Source organism: Podarcis filfolensis, assembly GCF_964270895.1.
Source record: "Podarcis filfolensis genome assembly, chromosome: 9".
Classification (NCBI taxonomy): Eukaryota; Metazoa; Chordata; class Lepidosauria; order Squamata; family Lacertidae; genus Podarcis; species Podarcis filfolensis.
In genome coordinates, this window is record NC_139610.1 from 67,556,933 (window position 1) to 67,578,236 (window position 21,304).

At 45.8% G+C, this 21,304-nt stretch overlaps 1 protein-coding gene and 1 long non-coding RNA gene across 5 annotated transcripts in view; both read right to left on the bottom strand.

Annotated features, from left to right (window-relative positions):
* Positions 1-21,304, bottom strand: part of SHROOM3 (shroom family member 3) — a 212,840-nt gene that overhangs the window by 87,054 nt on the left and 104,482 nt on the right. The gene's annotated exons all lie outside the window — the stretch shown is intronic.
* On the bottom strand, positions 12,637-13,161 carry LOC310742610. The gene is made up of 2 exons (XR_014538608.1): positions 13,010-13,161; positions 12,637-12,855 (listed from the first exon to the last, which is right to left on the bottom strand). It is a non-coding gene; the product is annotated as an uncharacterized lncRNA (long non-coding RNA).

The window sequence follows — 21,304 nt, forward strand, 5'->3', positions numbered from 1 at the left end:
GTGCAGTTAAAATGCACGTTTTCCGCCATGGTAGAAGTTTGTAATGGTATCGGTATGCAAGTCACATGGACCCAGAAAGCCCTCAGAAAGCTGCAGGGATGGAGGGAGATGACGGTTTCATACAGGTTGCTTTGCAGCCTTACAGCTATGCAGATCCTAAACAAGCATCAAAGAGGGACAAAGCCTTAGAGCACAGGAAATAGGGTGCTATTTATATATGGGCATCTCCTAGGAAGGATCACCCACCCATTTCTAGCTCTCTTCTTTCTGGATGTGATTCAAGAATATGGAACAATCGTAAGACGCAATGACTATTTTCTATGTATTTCAGTGAAGTACTGTCAATCGAATTATCGACTACAGTTCAGAAAGCATGTGAGAGGTAAGGTCTTGCTTACCTAAGTTTCCATTGCATCTCTTAAGAGACATACTCAGTATGTTGGGTTTCTTCATTTTCGGTCTCCCCTCCCAAGAGAGTCCTTGAATGCCGAATGCCATTTCCCAGGCAAAGGTTATATTTAGACATCATGATGTTTTATCATGCAGGAAATGAGTCTGTGTGAGGCTTGGGCTTGCAAAATCCCCTCTGCCCTCCAGAACTGTCACAAGGAGGATATCAGAAGTTTTTACCTCCTTTTTTGATTGACTGCAGTTTAGTGTTTTTGAACCCCAAATTGTGGTTCATGTTAGTTATGGTTTGTGGAAACAAGCCAGATTTATAAACCATGGCTTGAGGTTGGATTGCTTCAAACAGACCATAGGTAAAGGTAAAGAGACCCCTGACCATTAGGTCCAGTCGTGACCGACTCTGGGGTTGTAGCACTCATCTCGCTTTATTGGCCAAGGGAGCCGGCATACAGCTTCCGGGTCATGTGGCCAGCATGACTAAGCCACTTCTGGCGAACAAGAGCAGCGCACGGAAACGCCGTTTACCTTCCCGCTGGAGCGGTACCTATTTATCTACTTGCACTTTGACATGTTTTCGAACTGCTAGGTTGGCAGAGCAGGGACCAAGCAACGGGAGCTCACCCTGTCGCGGGGATTTGAACTGCCAACCCTCTGATCAGCAAGTCCTAGGCTCAGTGGTTTAACCCACAGCGCCACCCGCGTCCCCCTCAAACAGACCATAGTTAAGATTAATTACAGTTTGCCAGGTTTAGATCAAATGACGAGCTGTGGTTAATTAAAAGTGGAAATGCAAGCTTCCCAAGAGGGTGAAGGGGAAAGTGAGAAAGTCCAAAGTTTATGTAGGCTCATCAGCATCACAGTAAACTATGGTTTATCATCATGCCTCAAGGCAGTCAAAATTATATTCCATGTTTTCTGTTGTCCATTAGAACATGCATGCAGAATCCATCGCCGGGGGTAAGAAAACCTTTAACATCTCATAACTGTTTCCTTTTGACCAAAGCAGTGATGAGAGGACAGTGAACCACCAAGGAAGGGAGGGATTGATATTCATTTGGAAACATACAGGTGAGAAAAGTGTGGAATTATTGGAAAAGTGGATGGAACAGAAATCCAATGCTTGACCTGAATACAGTACACTGTAAGTGTATCACAGGTAAAAGGTATGTTATGTGCACAGCAGAAAATTCCAGATACCTCAAATTTCAACACCCATGACCTTTGACTTTTAGACCCAGAGGACCATCGCTCACTAGAAGGATGGGGAATCCCCAGGGAACAATTCACAGCAATTGGGAAGGGAAGAAATTGAACTGGCTTCAAACACAATAGCACTTAGCATTTCACATAAATTAGCTCAATACTCCTAACAACAGCCCTGTAGGGTCAGACAGCATAATTATCAACACACTACAGATGAGAAAAGGGAGCTGAGGGTGGAGGAGGGGTGTGTCTGCATTGTTGAGGCGAAAATCAAACCAGGGACTTTAGTTCAGCCTTCGCCACTCCACTTCACCAGCTGCCCTTTCATGCAAATTTGTAATGCCGTACTGCGGGTTGGCCAAGGCAGCTGCAGTTTGCAATACTGATCTGCCTATCGTGTTTCCCCCATCGCCACCTAACAGGCCAGGTGTCTTCCCGTTTTAGGAAATGAGGAAAGCACAGCCTGCATTTTATAGGGTGTGTCCCACTGTAAAACTGGACAGCATCTATTACCATTCCAAGAATATTCCACTGACTCCCAGAGGAAACTTGTCCGAAAATTCCAGGTGTTAGTTGGTGCTATCCTGGTTTGGGGGATCCTGATTTGATCAACCAGTGCTGGCCTCAACAACATCCTTGCCTAGTGCAGAGACACAAGAAGCCAAGTATTGTCGTCGTTGTGTGATGAAGTCTAACAAACGCCACCTAGCCCGTAAAACTGCCTTAAACCGGCAGGTATTTATTTCAGCATTTTCTAGCAGTGACAGAAGAAGGTACAATGAGCAAGCCATCGCCTTGGCTCTTCCCATCCAGAAATATCCAGTAACGATCATAACAAGCAGTTGTTTGAAGTGTTGCATGAGGAAGACATGGTCCTGGTCATTTGCTGCTTCAGGCTAGTGTTGTTTCATGCTTAACAGGTTGGAGCTCAAACAAGAAAGCTCTGTTCTGATAATAGGTGTGCAGCAGCGAACAGCAGTTGCTTGGGGGAAAAGGATATCTGCACATGCTTTTAAGACACTTGTATAAATGGCTTGTGTTCCTGGTTCCAAGCCCAATTTACTTATTAGGGCTGCAGGAATGTAGCCCTGATCCTTGAAAGCCAAGCACTGGATCTAGATCAGGGATCAGCAACCTTTTTCAGCTGTGGGTTGGTCCACCATCCCTCAGACCATGTGGTGGGCCAGACTATACTGGGGGGGGGTGAACGAATTCCTATGCCCCACAAATAAGCCAGAGATGCATTTTAAATAAAAGCACACATTCTACTCATGTAAAAACACCAGGCAGGTCCCACAAATAAGCCAGAGGTACATTTTAAATAAAAGCACACACTCTACTCATGTAAAAACACGCTGATTCCCGGACCGTCCACAGGCCAGATTTAGAAGGCGATTGGGCCATATCTGGCCCCTGGGCCTTAGGTTGCCTACACCTGATCTAGACCCTACTAACACAGTTGTTTGGTGTACTGCCAATAGTCAACTGCTGGGCGGGGGAACCTCAACTTCAGGCTTCTCTGCCAGCCATGTTTAGGCCATGCCTTTGAAAATGTTCCTTGACATAACATCAAAGCAGAATGTGAAGAAACTGGAGCTGGTCTTTCCTCTGCCCTTGTAGCGTTATGGCAGGCTTGCCTGAAGTCAAACGACAAGCCGTCTAAGTGAAATGCTTCAGAGAGGTATTTGTCTACCACTTGGGGGTGAAAAGGCCAGTTATTACAGAAATAATTCGCCGGAGGTATCTAGCACTGCTGAACTCCAATCTTTCCCATGATCTAAATGTGAAATGTTTACGAGGTATACCTCCGCATCCCGATAGGGTTGCCAACTCTTTTCTGAAAAGGCTCCTGTGCTTTGAAATCAGTCCTGAGAAGGGGCTGGATGGCAGTGATACATCATCTGCTCAGCATGCATGATAATTCAGGTCCAATCCCCAACATCTCAAAATATCTAAAGCTTCCGACTTACTGGAAACATTCCTTATTTTCTGGCACCAGCCAATACAGCGGTACCTCGGGTTAAGTACTTAATTCGTTCCGGAGGTCTGTACTTAACCTGAAACTGCTCTTAACCTGAAGCACCACTTTAGCTAATGGGGCCTCCCACTGCCACCGCGCCGCAGGAGCACGATTTCTGTTCTCATCCTGAAGCAAAGTTCTTAACCTGAAGCACTATTTCTGGGTTAGCGGAGTCTGTAACCTGAAGCGTATGTAACCTGAAGCGTATGTAACCCAAGGTACCACTGTACTCTTGTTTGGCTACTCTTGGCTTTCTGAGTGGTTTGGGGGGATGTGTTTTAATGTTTCGGGACTCAAATCCTTGGTGGGTTGGGGACTTCCGCTGCGTGCCAAGTCACGCTCTGGCAGATTAAGCGGACAAGAATGATAGTGGGTTGAATGGTCAAGAAAGGGGTTTCTGCACATACTGTAGAGCAGTGTTTCCCAAAGTTAGGTCTCCAGCTGTTTTTGGACTGCAACTCCCATCATCCCTAGGTAGCAAGACCAGTGGTCAGGGATGATGATAATTGTAGTCTGAAAACAGCTGGAGACCCAACTTTGGGAAACATTGTTGTAGAGAGGGAAGTGAGGGGCAGTTGGGGTCACCAATCTGGGAAAGTAGCCCATCTAGGAGGAGAACTCTGTGTGGCAATCACACAGGATCCCCGGACGTTTCACCGTCTATTGATCCCTGTGCCACCACTTTATTTCTCGCTGCCACCACCCAGGCCCTACCTGGGACAATACTGAAACCAGTCAGGGTTAAGTTGGAACATAAACTTCTGTTTATTTATTGCAGTTTAACAAGCGTGTGGTTTCATAAACGGTCCCAGTCAATTACAATCATGGGGTGCCTATCCAGACCTATAACTTCCGCTACCTGCTCTCACTCACTAAACCACCTCTCAGATATTGACTTGTCTTCCTAGCTCCTAACTGTTCCTGACTCAGCTTATTTCGCTACACTAACTCAACCTACCCACAGACTCTATCCCAATTCACTCCCACTCCAACCAACGACCCATCTCCCAATGAACTCCTCCCTTCGCCTCTCCCAGAGCTGGTTTTATAGTCCCTCTGACTCCACCCCCTGGGTTCTGATTGGGTAACCTGTTTAACTATTTCACCTCCAGCACTCTCATATGTTAATGTCACACTCTGACGCCTTGCGAGATATCTTTGGGAGAAGAGAAGGTTAAGGAGTAAACTGGAGTGGAGTCCCTAAGACGGTTCCTCCTTCCAGCAACTCCTGCAGCCAAGCTGGTGCTAAACATCTTGATCTGCTTTCCTTTGGTCCACATCAGCAAGGCCAAGAGGGGGGTCTTGTTGTCTGGGCAGCCCAGGACCTCCATACACACTGGCTGGGCGTGCACCTCAGTGAGGTCAATTTGGTGATGCTAACGCAGCAGTTTGACTTCACCCCTGGAGGCACACTCCATTGTCTCTTGAGACAGACGGGTGCCAACTCTGAAGGATGATTGCTAGCGTTGTCTTTCTTCAGGTTCCAGTCCTCCCTTAGGGAGGGTCCAGATAACTGCTATTAAAAAAAACAACTGCCCACATGGCTTCATTTATGCTCTCAATCAGGGGCTGGGTGCTGTCTTTTCTTGTTTCTCTAGGCAAGAGCTCTTGATAAATCTCTTGAGCTTTGGTTTTAATTCACGGGGCTTTCCCCCCGTCCCACCCCCAAGGAAAGGAAAATCTTTGCTGCAACATCAGGTAAGCAAGAGAATTAAAGCCAATAAAAACATATTATCTGGCAAGCTCATTGTTCTCAGAGTCCTGAGATAAGGCCAGTTCCCAATGTATGAGAAGTTTCTTCTATTCCTTCCAGGGAAAAAAGAGGGCACCACATTCATCTCATGCTTTTTTTCTTTTTTCTTTTTGCACAGGCTTTAATTTGGTGAGAAAATATATTTTCCCATCAAGAGAAGCTATTCTGCCTCATTAACTCTCATTAAAAAAAGCCCTGCACCCCTCCCACACCTCACCCAGACCCCTAACCTTGAAACCTGAAAAGGAAGCATCAATGAAGAGAGAACGTTGTTGTTGGAAGACTGAATTAACAAACAACATTTAGGACACAAAACAAAAGGGCCACAAACAGTCCTATAAATTAAATTTATGGGGAAACACAGAAGTCTCCGTTTCTCAGCCCACAAACATTTCTGAGGTGATTGGTTTTTTCCCTTTCTCGAGAGGGATGTTGCCTGTTGAAAAATGGTGGCCTGGTTTGCTGTTTTCTTCCATTTTTGAAGTTCTACGTATCCACTGTGGTAAGTTTTAAACTTCTCTGATGCTATCAATTAGGACTTAGAAAGTTGCCTGCTTCCCTTCTTTGTTGTACAAATGAAGTTCACAACAGAGTGCCTTGAAGTCACAATTAGAGAGTTAAGCACATGCCAGAGAGTCTCCATAGTGTTTGTAGTTTATTGAGTATGAAAAATGCAGGGTTTTTAAATAAAAAAATAATCTCTCCCTTTCTCTCTCTGGGAAGAGAAAAATAGGATCATATTCTCATTTCAATATTCTGCCATTTTACCTTCTGGGTTCCTCACGCCCCTCAGGAAGGGAGCTGCTCATGGGCCAATGAGGCCCAATCCAGACCTCTAATCCAATGTTTCTGGCCCTGAGGGACCCTACCAATTTTGGGGAAGGTGGCAAAAAGAAAAGGTTTAAAGCAGACACACTGTTGGGCTGGGCTGAGGGGTTTAAAACTTAAGCCTCCACAGCCTTGCAGGGTATCTTCAGGAGAAGAAAAGGCTAAGGAATAAACCATACAAAAATCTAGAGTGAATTCCCTAAGACAGTTGGATGTATCAGGAGCTCGTCCTACACTCGGGTAGGACCCTGGCAGAGACACATGCCCGACTGGCATCTTCTCTCCCTCCTGGTTGATCGTTTGGGAGCTTCATAAGCTTTCTTCTGCCCGAACATCACAGCAACCGATGCCAACAGCCACTGGCACACTTAGGGATCCACTGAGTCTTCGCAACTTCCGTGACAGAACTCAGCATTTTGGCTAATCTACTTTATTTACATATAAACACACACGGAGCACTGCAACATGGCTCCCTCTCTCTCTAGCATCAGACAGCAAAGAGAAAAAGAACAAAGGACAATAGTCCCACTTCATGGAACACAGTAACACAAACATCCTGTCTCTGTCACTTCCCACTGTGGAGTCAAAACATACACCATCATGTGATAGACAAAAATCCCATGACTGCATTCACGGAGCAGGAATTCTAACAGGATGGTGCCTTGTATGCCTCCTTCTGGTGACTCCTGCAGCCCAGCTGGTGTCCAACATCTCGCTCTGCTTTCCTTTGGACCACAAGGCCAAGAGGGGGGTCTTGTCATTTTGGCAGCCCAGGACCCCCATACACACTGCCTGGGCTTGCGCCCTGGGAGGTCACTCAGGTGTTGCTTATGCAGAGTTTTGACTTCACCCCCAGACAGTGGCGGAGGAAGAGGGGTGCGGGGGAGAGTGGGCCGCCCCGGGTGTCATCACTGAGGGTGGGGTGTGATGAAATAACAAAAATATTAGGTGGTGTTTTTTTAAAAAAATGGGCTCACGAAACTTTTTAGTTCAGTCAACAAATGTAACAAAACGTGGCTGGCACTGGGCGCCACACCGCAGGGGCCAGCACTTACCGCGGGGCCTGCAGCATGCCCGAGCCACGTGTCTCTCCTGGGAGTGACATGGTGGCTTGGGTGCCTGCAGGCTCAGCGCAGCCTGAAACTGCAGTGTGGGGCTTGCGTCTTGCCTCTGCCTCTCCCTCCACCGTCCTACAGCTGAGGGGTAGGCGATGGAGAGGCTCCACACAGCACGCCCTGCCCCCATGGGCAGCTCGCCCCATTCCCCGGCTTCAGGACACGCGCACCGCATCAGACACCTGAGCGGCTAGCTACGCCACTGCCCCCAGAGGTTCACTCCATTGTCTTTCACCCCATCGTTCTACCCGGACACTGAGGTCCAGCGTCAAGGGCCTGATGGCGGTTCCCTCACTGCAAGAAGCCAAGTTACAGGGAACCAGGCAGAGGGCCTTCTCGGTAGTTGCGCCCGCCCTGTGGAACGCCCTCCCACCAGATGTCAAAGAGAAGAACAACTACCAGACTATTAGAAGACATCTGAAGGCAGCCCTGTTTAGGGAAGCTTTTAATTTTAAATAGACTATTGTATTTTAATATTTGGTTGGAAGCCGCCCAGAGTGGCTGGGGACACCCAGCCAGATGACCGGGGTATAAATAATAAATAAATAATAAATAATAAATAATAATTATATTATTATTATTTTGAGACAGACGGATGCCAACCATAACAAGTGCCTGAGTGCCGCTCCAGACATAACATTGGAGAATCATCGCGGAATGAAGCTGTTCATAAAGCAGAGCGATGTGTGGATGGTCCAGTGTAGAAACATAGGAAGCTCCCATTGGAAACCATCAACTCAAACCATTGGTGCATCCATCTCAGCACCAACTGGTCCTAGGCTTCAGACAGGAGATCTCCCAGCTCATTCTAGATGCTGGGGATTGAACCCACAACCTTCTGCATACAATACAGATGCTCTACCACTGAGCTATGGCCCTTTCCCAAATCTGCCACTAAAGTGCATCCACGACATGTTGCAGAACATACCCACTGAAAAACCAGTCTAGAGGGGCTGGTGGAGCAAGACACCTGTGATACTGAAGAACATAGCAGCAGGCCTTTTGGCCACATTGCAGTGGGGCGAAGGGGTCATAAGGGTGTAGCCACCCACACAAATCTGATAGGGACCTGTGAAGATCCTCTTTCAGGCATCGCTCAACCCATTAAGGCCTTGGTGCAGAATGCTGCAGTGAGGCTCCTCACGGGGTCTCTGCCATGGGAGCACATTCACCCAGTGCTTTTCCAGCTGCACTGGCTCCCGGTGGAGTACAGGGTCAGATTTAAGGTGCTGGTTTTGACCTTTAAAGCCCTTCACGGCCTAGGACCCTCGTACCTATGGGACCGCCTCTCCCAGTATGCCCCACGGAGAGCCTCAAGGTCCATAAATAGCAACACCCTAGTGGTCCCGGGCCCTAAGGAAGTCAGATTAACCACAGCCAGAGCCAGGGCCTTTTCAACTCTGGCTCCGGCCTGGTGGAACTCTCTGCCTCATGAGACCAGGGCCCTGCGGGATCTGATTTCTTTCCGCAGGGCTTGTAAGACAGAGTTGTTCCACCTGGCCTTTGGCTTGGAGCCAATTTGATTCCCTCCCCCTCTTTCTGTTTCCTTTCTCCTCCTGTGATGAGGCTGCATTTTAATATTTTAATCTTGTTTTCAAGCTGTATTCATTCAACTTGTTTTTATTATTGCTTGTTAGCCGCCCTGAGCCCGGCCCTGACTGGGGAGGGCGGGGTATAAATAAAAATTATTATTATTATTATTATTATTATTATTATTATTATTGGTTGGTGGAAGACTTCACTTTGGATCCTGTCCCTCCCTGGAAATTCAACACATGCCCATCATTCAAGGGGCCTGCTCTATGGCTTGCAAATCCCCACATTAGGGGGCCTGTAGTTTGGGCAGTTCCTTGGGGAGGTGGCCAGGAGATGTTGACTTGGCCTTGGATCTGTTTCTACTACAGAGAAGCTAGCATTGGGGCCAGTCTGAATGGGCCTGTGCTTTTTAGGCGCTTCGCTTCGTCAAACCCGCCTTCAATTCTCCGAGCCCTTGGTAGGTTTCCTTGGCATTTTACAACCCGACTCCTTTCTCCCCCCAAACCCAATTGCCTTTTGTGCTGAACCCGGTGGCAGAGGATAGAAACCACCCCCCAAAAAGAAACCACCCTGATTAAAGCAGCTTCTATCTTATTCCAAAAGCAATTTCCTCTTTCCCTTCTCAAGCCATGTCTGCTCCAGAGCCAGGCAGACTTTGAATCTCACATTCGCTGCCAAGAGCTGTTTTACATGGCCTGGCCGCGGATTTACGGGAGTCAGGCAGCTTCACCAGCACGAAAGCCAACAGATATAAATAACCCCTGCGAGGCAGCTCTCCTTTCACAAGGATTTGCCATTGTCCTGTATAAAACTGATGAAATCTTTCTTGTTTTGTTTTTTTGGGTTGCTTCATCGCTGTGAACTGAAAATAACCCGTCTTCCTCTTGTGATAAACGGCAAGACTCGGAAGAGAAAATATATCCCCCTGGATCTCCTGCTCTCGTTGCCAATGCCAGGGCCATTCCGGCAGATGATTTGCACACCTTTGGCTGCGGCAACCCAGAAAGCAAGGCTGCTTTCGCACGGCTCCCTTGATTTACTTCAATGCGGCATGTGAGGGGACAGGGAAACTGCACGTCCTCCTGCGCGCTTTAAATTTATTCCATTAAATTTACACCTCGTGCCAGGAGAGAGGCCATAGCTCCACAGCAGAGGGCATGTTCTGCATGCTAAAACTCTCAGGATCAGTCCCAGTTAACGGGATTTTAGATGGCTGGGCAGGAGACACCCCCAGATTATCCGCTACTTGTAACCATGATCTGGCTCAGAATGGCATCTTAACAGGTTCAACTGCTGTTATGGAGGGGCCGGAGTGGCACAACAAACTCCAGCCTTTCCCAACCTGGTGCCCTCCAGATGATGATGGACTGGGAGCCATATGCAACCCACCCACCCCCTGGCCTCTCTATCGGACCCAGTGTTTCCCAAACTCAGGTGCCCAGCTGTTTTTGGACTACAACTCCCATCAGGCTTAGCTAGCAGGACCAGTGATCAGGGATGATGGGAAATGTAGTCCAAAAAAACACCTGGAGACCCAAGGTTGGGAAGCACCGATCTCACAATTCATCATGAGCTCCGCAGCGCTGTTGGGATTAGGGTTGGGTTGAGAGGCTCTTACGGAAGAAATGGGGGAAGACTGAATAATGGGAGCCTGGGCGGGAGATGGGGAGAGATCTCCCCTTTCCACTCCAACTTCAGTCACTTTGGAAGGGGGAACAGGGTGGCAGGATAATAATAATAATAATAATAATAATAATAATAATAATAATAATAATTTATTATTTGTACCCCACCCATCTGGCTGGGTTTCCCCAGCCACTCTGGGCGGCTTCCAACAAAGATTAAAAATACATTAAAATGTCACACATTAAAAACTTCCCTAAACAGGGCTGCCTTCAGATGTCTTCTAAAAGTCTGGTAGTTGTTCTTCTCTTTGACATCTGGTGGGAGGGCGTTCCACAGGCTGGGTGCCACCACTGAGAAGGCCCTCTGCCTGGTTCCCTGTAGCTTTGCTTCTCGCAATGAGGGAACCACCAGAAGGCCCTCGGCGCTGGACCTCAGTGTCCGGGCAGAACGATGGGGGTGGAGACGCTCCTTCAGGTATACTGGGCCTTCCTGCAGAGTGGAGAGCCTTAGTAGAGGCCGGAGAGCATTTTGACGAACTGAAAGGAGGGAGCTGAACAAGAAGGTGCAGGCTTGTTGTCTAAAGCTTGGGGTTCTTTTGCCGAGGGCAGCAAACTCAGCTGCCTTGACAGAGCACACTTGACATTCCTTCAAGGCACCATGCCTCATCTCTAAAAGCTTAGTGGGAGGGGTTGAGGAAACTCATTTGGACGTGTTCGTCCTTTCTAGCTGGCTTCTTGCCTTGCTATTGAACTCTTGAATTGTGACTCCAGAGCTCTGGGTCTGCTGCTGAACATGAAGCATGAATTGCCTGAGTAAAGGTCTCTTTCTTATTCACAGGTAAGAGCCTCAATCTGTGTGGGTTGGGTGGGAACCAGGTTAAATAATAATAATAATAATAATAATAATAATAATAATAACAATAATAATAATAAATTTATTTATTTATTTATACATACATACATACATACATACATACATACATACCCCGCCCATCTGGCTGGGTTTCCCCAGCCACTCTGGGTGTCTTCCAACAAAACACTAAAATACAATAACCTATTAAACATTAAAAGCTTCCCTAAACAGGGCTGCCTTCAGATGTCTTCTAAAAGTCTGGTAGTTGTTTTTCTCTTTGACATCTGGTGGGAGGGCATTCCACAGGGTGGGTGCCACCACCGAGAAGGCCCTCTGCCTGGTTCCCTGTAGCTTTGCTTCTCGCAGAGAGGGAACCACCAGAAGGCCCTTGGCGCTGGACCTCAGTGTCCGGGCATATGGGAGTGGAGACGCTCCTTCAGGTATAAAGGACCAAGGCCGTTTAGGGCTTTAAAGGTCAGCACCAACACTTTGAATTGTGCTTGGAAACGTACTGGGAGCCAATGCAGATCTCTCAGGACCGGTGTTATGTGGTCAGCACCAACTCTTTGAATTGTTTCAGAGGAAATGAAAGAGATGTGAAAAATAAAATACTCCATATTTGCATGTATAAAATAATCTACAGAGCCTTGAAAAATATGGAACCAAATTATACTTTCAGTAGTGGAGGCTTGAAAACGGCACGAGTATAGCTTCAAACGCTGCCATACATACAGACTCAAACATATTCTACGGTCAAGTAGTTTGTGCCAGGCAAAGAAATTCAAGATCGAGCATGGATGCCAACAGCTCCAATATTTTCAATTAAGGAATCATATCACAACCAATATAAGAAATGGGGCCTTGAAGACTACTATGACAACATTTCAAATTCTTGTTATGAACAATAAATCAACAAAAGGAATGCTATATAAAACGCCACTTGGACAGAACTAGGAAGCCATTTGGGAAATAAAGACAAAATGGGAGAAAACGACAGGCAAGATGGTATATGGAGTTGCTTTCTTCATACACAGAGGAAATGCTTGAAGATATATCTGTTTGAGTCGGGGGTTGTTTCTGCAGCCAAGTCAGGCAATACTTCCTCGGGCTGCACTGACAATTCAGATAGTAAAGAACATCAAATCTTTAATTTGGAATCTTTTAAAAAGCAGCAGAAAACAGGATGCTTTCAAATGGCAGACGATGATAACTCCCTCAGTTTAGATTATCCAAGGACTGACGAATGGCAAAAATAATGTAATTGCAGGAGGCAAAAAGACAAAAGAAGGACGGTATTGAGATATATTGAGCTGCATTTATTAACTGCCGTAAATTACAATACAGTCTTAAGATAGGCAAATACAGGTGTCTTGTAGTACATTCTTTATTCTCGTGTATTTGTGTGTTCATTTAAGGCTAATGGTTTTCATTATTGTGCCCTGTACACAATGAACATTTTGTGCCTTATGATTAAATTTGACTGAAATGATTTGAAATGCAAGCGGGTTGTCTTTCTCTGTTGGTGCAGTCAGTGGCGTAGCGTGGGGGGTGCAGGGGGGCCGGCCGCACCGGGCACAACATCTGGGGGTTAGGGTTAGGGGGCGCAAATCCACAGGTTAGGGGGTGCAAATTACTTGCCTTGCCCCGGGTGCTGACAACCCACGCTACGCCACTGGGTGCAGTCACAGACTGGCCAGACTTGTACAGCTGGCACAGTATTTTTAATGCTTTATTGTTTTAACTGCTTTAATTGCTACACTTTTAAATTGTTTGTTTAATTGCATATTTTAATTAAGGGTGTTCTAAGGCAGCAATGGATTTCTTACTGGGTCCCCCTCCCCATTATGGGTGGATTTTACAAACCGCTTAGATCAACCTGTGGGTCCCCAATTGTTGGACTACAACTCCCATCATCCCTGACCACTGGTCATGCTGGCTAGGAATGATGGGAGTTGTAGTCCAACAACATCTGGGGACCCACAGGTTGAGAAACACTGGCTTAGAAGCTGTTTTAGCATATGAGGCATATAAATTAATATAAAATAACGTTCTGCAGGCTGTTTTACATTTGTAGGAAATTATTTGGCCTGTTTTGCATATTATAGGCTGTATTCAAGCAACTCATTGTGCTAGGAGAAGTCAGAACAACAGTTTCCACTAGTGCATCAAGACATCTCCTTCCTCTCCCCAGCTGCCTCATAGCACATGTTCCTTCCTGCAAGGGACGGTTCCTTCATGCAAGCAGCGATACGTGTGCTGATGGAATGATTTCCTTAGCACTACTCTGAGCACAATCCCTTGCTACAGTGGTTCTCAAACTTTTGGGGGGGGCAGGGGCAGGACCAAACGTTTAGAATAAAAATTTGCCTGGACCACACCAATTCTTTTATTGATAAGCCTAGCAGTTCGAAAGCACGTCACAGTGCAAGTAGATAAATAGGTACCACTCCGACGGGAAGTTAAACGGCGTTTCCGTGCGCTGCTCTGGTTCGCCAGAAGCGGCTTAGTCATGCTGGCCACATTACCTGGAAGCTGCACGCCAGCTCCCTCGGCCAGTAAAGTGAGATGAGTGCCACAACCCCAGAGTTGGCCACGACTGGACCTAACGGTCAGGGGTCCCTTTACTTTTACCTTACATTGGAAAACAAGCAGTGCTTGATTTATAACATAGAACACATGTAGAATATGATCATGGGACATCCAAAAAGGATAAAACAATGCAGCCACATGCAAACATGAACCAATCCCCAAAAAAGGCCTTCTCGGTAGTGGCATCCAGATGTCAAGGAGATCGGAAGGCAGCCCTGTATCGGGAAGTTTTTAATGTTTGATGCTTTATTATGTTTTGATATATGCTGGGGAAACCCAGCAAGATGGATGGGGTAAAAATAATAAAATTATTATTATTATTAATGAGCCTCTTACATATGTACCTTGATTATGTATACAAACTCAACAAGAGGTGTGAGCTTGCTTTCGCTGGGTAATATCATTTATATTAGGTCTAATTTGAGACAAAAAACTCTCCTCTCCTGATCAACACAAAGAAGTCGCTCTCTTTTTTGATCTTTCATATTTGTCAGTTGAAATATATTACAGTGGTACCTCGGGTTAAGTACTTAATTCGTTCCAGAGATCCGTACTTAACCTGAAACTGTTCTTAACCTGAAGCACCACTTTAGCTAATGGGGCCTCCTGCTGCCGCCGGAGCCCGATTTCTGTTCTCATCCTGAAGCAAAGTTCTTAACCTGAAGCACTATTTCTGAGTTAGCGGAGTCTGTAACCTGAAGCATATGTAACCCAAGGTACCACTGTATACTGTACTATACTACACTTAAATGTTTAAAGGTTTCTTTGCTAGTCCTTGACTCTTCCCACCACATTCACCATCCTCGCATGCCATACCCCCTGAGAACCGCTACCTTAGTACAGTGGTACCTCGGGTTAAGAGGTCCATTCTTAACCTGAAACTGTTCTTAACCTGAAGCACACTTTAGCTAATGGGGGCCTCCTGCTGCCACCACACCGCCGTCACACGATTTCTGTTCTCATCCTGAAGCAAAGTTCTTAACCCGAGGTACTATTTTTGGGTTTGCAGAGTCTGTAACCTGAAGCGTCTGTAACTTGAAGCGTTTGTAACCCGAGGTACCACTGTATAATCTTTGTTCATAAATTCCAGCCGGTTACAAACACCACCAGCTTCACATAAGCTATAGTAAAATATACTGATGATTGCCCACTTCATTGATGTATACATGCATGTATGTTAGGATGCTTTCTGAATTGTAATCGATATTAGACCCGATCCAGAATGTCAGCCGTGCTTCATCGAAATTAATTGACGGTACAATATGTCTAATCAGAAGAAAGCTTCATTTAGTTCAATGGGGCATACTCTCAGGTTAGTATCTACAGCACTGTAGCTTTCGTCTGCAACCTCATCGTCTTGATGAAAATGTCTTCTTTTTTCTTTGCTACATTTCCCTGACAAAGACTTCCGTGCAACCTGCAGGCGAACGATCCTAAATTACTGAAGCTGTCCGAGAAAGAATTCTCACCGTGTCCTTGTAGCTCTCGTTTCCTGGGACACACAAGGCATTCACAACTCTCTGCATGAAACTACAAACTCATAGACAAGGAAGTTGTGGCAACCAACAAACAGCCACTCCCTGTGAAATCAAATACTATGGGAATGAGGAAAAAAAAGGGGGAACTCGACTAACTCTGGATGAGTAAACAGGTTGCAGAAATCCCGGGAGTTAATGAGGGCTGATTATGCTGCTAGACACCTGCAAATTAATAAAACGCTGAATAGCTGATCTGTAAAACTGTGTGATAAGTGTAATACAGGAATATGTGACAGAGAATATGTGAAAGAGAGAAAGAGAGAAAGAGAGGAAGGAAGGAGGGAAGGAATTTTTTTTAATGCTTCCTTTCTTGGAATAAAAGATTAGTATATCATAACGTTTCTGAGCACAATTCAAAGTGTTGGTGCTGACCTTTAAAGCCCTAAACAGCCTCGGCCCAGTATACCTGAAGGAGCATCTCCACCCCCATCATTCAGCCTGGACACTGAGGTCCAGCGCCGAGGGCCTTCTGGCGGTTCCCTCACTGCGAGAAGTGAGGTTACAGGGAACCAGGCAGAGGGCCTTCTCGGTAGTGGAACGCCCTTCCATCAGATGTAAAGGAAATAAGCAGCTATCCTATTTTTAAAAGACATCTGAAGGCAGCCCTGTTTAGGGAAGTTTTTAATATTTAAAATTAAATTAAATTAATATTTAAAATATTTAATTGTTTTTAACACTTGATTGGGAACCGCCCAGAGTGGCTGGGGAAACTCAACCAGATGGGCTGGGGATGAGTAATAAATTTATTATTATTATTATTATTATTATTATTATTATTATTATTATTATTTAGATCATGAGCAAACTCCATTTGCGAACTTCTTCTCCCCATGCTTCCAGGTCACATTCAGAGTAGGGGAATACATGCACCTCCTGCAGATCAATGCATGTTCTCCCCCTGCACTGGTATAATATTCAACTCCTCTTAGAGAAAATGTGCTTTGCTGCTCTTCACAAGGCCCAGAAACAGAGGGGAAGCAAGTTCCGCAAGCAAAAAAACAATTCCAGTTCAACCCCACTCTAGCTAGCACCCTGAAAACGTCAGCATGCAGGGATTTCCCAGGTTCAACTCCTGGCATCTCCTGTTAGAATTCCTGCCCCGTGATTGCAGTCATGGGATTTTTGTCTATCACATGACGGTGTATGTTTTGACTCCACCGAGTGGGAAGTGATGGAGACAGGATGTTTGTGTTACTGTGTTCCGTGAAGTGGAACTATTGTCCTTTGTTCCATTTTCTTTGCTGTCTGATGCTAGAGAGAGAGGGAGCCATGTTGCAGTGCTCTGTGTGTGTTTATATGTAAATAAAGTAGATTAGCCAAAATGCTGAGTTACTGAGGGCTGTCACGCAAGCTGCGAATACTCTGCGGAACCCTAAGTGTGCCGATGTCTGTTGGCATCAGTTGCTGTGATGTTCGGGCTGAAGAAAGCTTTTGAAGCTCCCGAATGGCCAGGAGGGAGAGAACATGCCAGTCGGGCATGTGTCTCTGCCAGGGGCCTACTCGAGAGTAGGCTGAGCTCCATGTGGGTCTGGGAATACTCTCCTTCCTGCAACCCTAAGGAGCCACTTCTAGTCAGTGTAGGAAACACTGCTAGATGGACCCAGCACCTGACTGGCTAGGTGTTTGACAGTTTCCCCTAAGGATGGAGATTTTTTTTTATAGCAGAGCTTTTATGAGGCTATTAAATAAGACCTTTGCATGATGAGAACACAGCTCAGCTCTCAGACTGAAGGGTGAGGTTACTGGTCCTGCAGCTAGGAAAATGGTTTTACTACCAAATGAGCCATATTTGCTGTGCAAATCGTAAGAGAGAGGGGGAGGGAGAGACAGAAACCAATTCCAGCAGTGCTAGTTTTGCAAAATTGCTTTGTCCTCTTTGAACTGCTGTTTACTGCCAAAAATAAAAATAAAATGCACTGACAGGTACTTAGGGCTTCTGGGAGGTACGGGAGCAGTGAGGGTCATACATTTCCAGGGCTGTAGCTGCTAGCTAGCCTTCCTTACTGGGTGGGGATCTACGTTTCTTGGTGGGGTCTCAACCTGTGATTTCTTCAGAGCCATGCAGAAATGTCTGTAATCATACTGTCAAGGTCAAAGGCCTGCGCGCATTCTAAGGTCACTGAGTTCTTAGCACCTGGTGCCTATATTTTGAAGAAGAATAGATGTTTTCATTTCAGAATCTGCTCATCATTCTGTTTAACAAGTAAAGCCCTCATCTTTTTGAAATGTCCAGCCAAGCCTACAATCCCAGTGGCTTAAGGAAGAGCTGTCCTCACAACACATGAATTCCTGATGACATATGGATGATAATGATATTGATATCGGGGGAGAATCTTGAGCCAAGGAGAATCTTAGAGGTGTAGGTCTGGGCAGCCTGGACAGATGGATGGAATTTTGAGAATTACCACTTTGGGGAGCCACTACTGATTTTCCCATAAGAAATGACACACATTTCAGATTTTAATGTCTCTGTCTTAATTATGGCTGGGATAACGCGAGCATAAAAGGGTAGCGAACAACAGGGTTGTTTAATTATTAGGGGGAGAGTGCATGCAAAGCAACCTGAATGCTCCAGTGTGCTATATAAACGCTAACTTGATATTCCTATTCCACATAATATTGCTGTCAGGGTGTTCTCAATAGGAGAACTAGGGTCAGTATAAATCTCAATACAGTATGCAGGGTTTCAAACTACACATAAGGCTTTCTCAGTCTAGATGCCTGGTAAGGGAATTAAAAACAAAGGAAAATAGCTCTCCACATTTCCACATCATCTTGTGAGAAAATTCACATGCACTTCAATACAGATTTTCCCCTGATATATGCATTTTTGTCTTCAGTTCTGCACGGTATACACATTTTTGTGAAGCAATTTTCCATAATACAATGCAGTTTCTAATCTGTGCAGTTAATTGGACACCTCACCCCACAGCGTGCGTTCTTGTGGACGTCACTTAGCTAGAGAGCCGCATTGCAAAATATAGAGGAGCACAAATTTCGAAGGATGGCCGTGTTTCAGTTTGCATATTGTTCCAGAAAGCGCAACTTAGGCAGGTTCACCTTTCAATGCGAAACGAGTCAAATCTCTCCGGCAACCCTGTTAACAACTCAAACACACGTTAATGACCTCCACGTGCAGGATGCCTTCTCATGTTTGTCCTGGCTGCTGCTTGCTATACTGGTTGAGCATATCCCTTCAGGCTTTTTTCTTTCTTTCTTTTCACTCAGCATCACAGCTTCCACCTCACATAAACAAGCCAGCTGTAAAAGGGAAAGCAGATTCTTATCAGGCTGCCATTTGCATCCAGAGCAGCTTGTGGCTGTTGCTGAGTTGAGCATGTGATCCCTGGCTTTACATTTATTGTGGGAAGAGCCAGCAGTGCCAGGCTTTGATAATGTTCACAACACATCGACCATCCTCAGAAATCCACACCCTGCTCCAATCAACTGACTGACTCATAATTCAGGGCAGACTTAAGGCCCCTCTAGACTTTTGAGGTTTTGTTTTGTTTGCATGTGTACCTTGCAATATGTCATTGCTGCGATTATAGTGCATTAATGGTGGATTTATACTGTACTGCACATTGTTCCTCTTCATCAGTTGCATTTGCAGGTGGCGCTGTGGTCTAAACCACTGAGTCCTTTGGGCCATTTGAATCCGTGTGAAGGGGTGAGCTCCAGTTACTCTGCCCCAGCTCCTGCCTACCTAGCAGTTCGAAAGCATACCAGTGTGAGTAAATAAATAGGTACTGTTGCAGCGGGAAGGTAAACGGCGTTACTGTGAGCTCTGGCATTCGTCACAGTGCTCTGTGTGCCAGAAGCAGTTTAGTCATGCTCTCCACATGACCAGGAAAAGCTGTCTGTGGACAAACACCGGCTCCCTTGGCCTCAAAGTAGAGATGAGCACTGCACCCCATAGTTGAATTCAACTGGAATTAACTGTTCAGGCATCCTTTACCTTTACCTGTCATCTGGAGGGGCATTCTTGTGCTATAGTGCAACAAAAGTGGGATGCAAAAGCCCCCCAGAACATTTGTGGTATGAAATGTTAGGATTTCTATAGAAACCAATGGGACCTGCACTGTTTGGAAACGATGTAACATATCCGCCCCGAAACTTTTGCTGGTATAAATTGAAAGCAGGATTGTGTATAACCACCCCAACACCATTACGAGTACAAATAACCATGAATGCACAACAAAAAAGACATTCTGAAACAAAGACAGAGTTCCCAAACCAATATCTGCAGCTACTGTACAATGAATTCTGGGGAGATATGGGGATTTTCCAGACCGCCATTATTTTCGGGGTGGGGGTGGGGATTCACACACACAGTTGCAAGTTCAGGTTGTGCAATTAAAGCGGATTTAGCAATTCTGTTGTGCAACAGAATTGGGTTGTCCAAAAGATCAGACAAGGAAAGTGATGGGAAAATCCACTGTTGGATATCACTTGCTTTGATGCACCGTTGTCCAGCTTTCCCGCAAACAAATCGGGAAATCGGGATGAATGCTCAATAAACAGATCCTCTGGAAGCGCTCATATGCAAAGGAGAACTGGGGCTGGTGAAATTCTCTCACGCTTATTGCCATTTCCGAGACCAGAAATAAACCCGGCTAAGGAGAAAGATGGAAGGTAGGGAGAAGGTATTAAAGGTAAAGAAGGCTGATCGCCGAAGAATTGATGCTTTTTGAATCTTGAGAGTCCCATGGACTGCAAGAAGATCAAACCTCTCCATTCTTAAGGAAATCAGCCCTGAATGCTCACTGGAAGGACAGATCCTGAAGCTGAGGCTCCAATACTTTGGCCACCTCATGAGAAGAGAAGACTCCCTGGAAAAGACCCTGGTGTTGGGAAAGATTGAGGGCACAAGGAGAAGGAGACGACAGAGGACGAGATGGTTGGACAGTGTTCTCGAAGCGACCAGCATGAGTTTGACCAAGCTGCGGGAGGCAGTGGAAGACAGGAGTGCCTGGCATGCTCTGGTCCACGGGTCATGAAAAGTCGGACACGACTGAATGACTAAACAACAACAAAATGGAGGAGAATGGGTGGTCAAGCAACGCAGCCCTCGCCCCAAATCTCCTCTGCAAATGGACCTCGCCATTGGCCATCCAGCAGATGCATGCAGGGCACCATTATTATTTATCACACTAGTTGCTTGCTTTTTCTTGCCCAAGGAAACTCAAGGCAACTTGCAACCAGGCAAATTTGCCCCATGAGCCCTTTCACCCTCTTGATGCCCCATATAAAAATCAGAGCTGATTCATGCTTCATGCTTCATATTGTGAACTCAGACGCAAAAAGGACCTGAACTTACACAGCTAAACAGAAACCTGGCTTTGCCACACTGGTTCTAATGGTCCGACCTCTCTGCAAAAAAACAAAAACCCTACAGAAAAAGGGAGGGGAGAGAGTGACGCTTGTGTAATGTAATCTGGTGGCTAAGAGTAGCAAGTGAAAAGTGGCGAGTTCAAATCTCACATCGGCCACAAATTCACAATGGCCTTCTTGGGCAAACCAACCCTTTCTCAGATGTTGCAATATGTGGATAATAATATTGACTGTTTTAAAGGATTACTGAGACTGTCTTTGTGCTCATATACTTATTTCAGCTTATTTCTGCAGCCAGAGGTTCTTTCTTCTTTTAAAAAAGGGCAGCGAGGACAGACAGCAACACAAAGCCTTGATTTTTCAAGTGCTGTATTCTAAACCAAAGATCAAAGTCCATGCTTTTGCAGTGCCATTATAAACATAGATGGCATGATACTGGTAATGTTAACTTTGGCTGGGAGTATATAGAGCCAAACTTTATAATAGCACTTATTAACAGTAG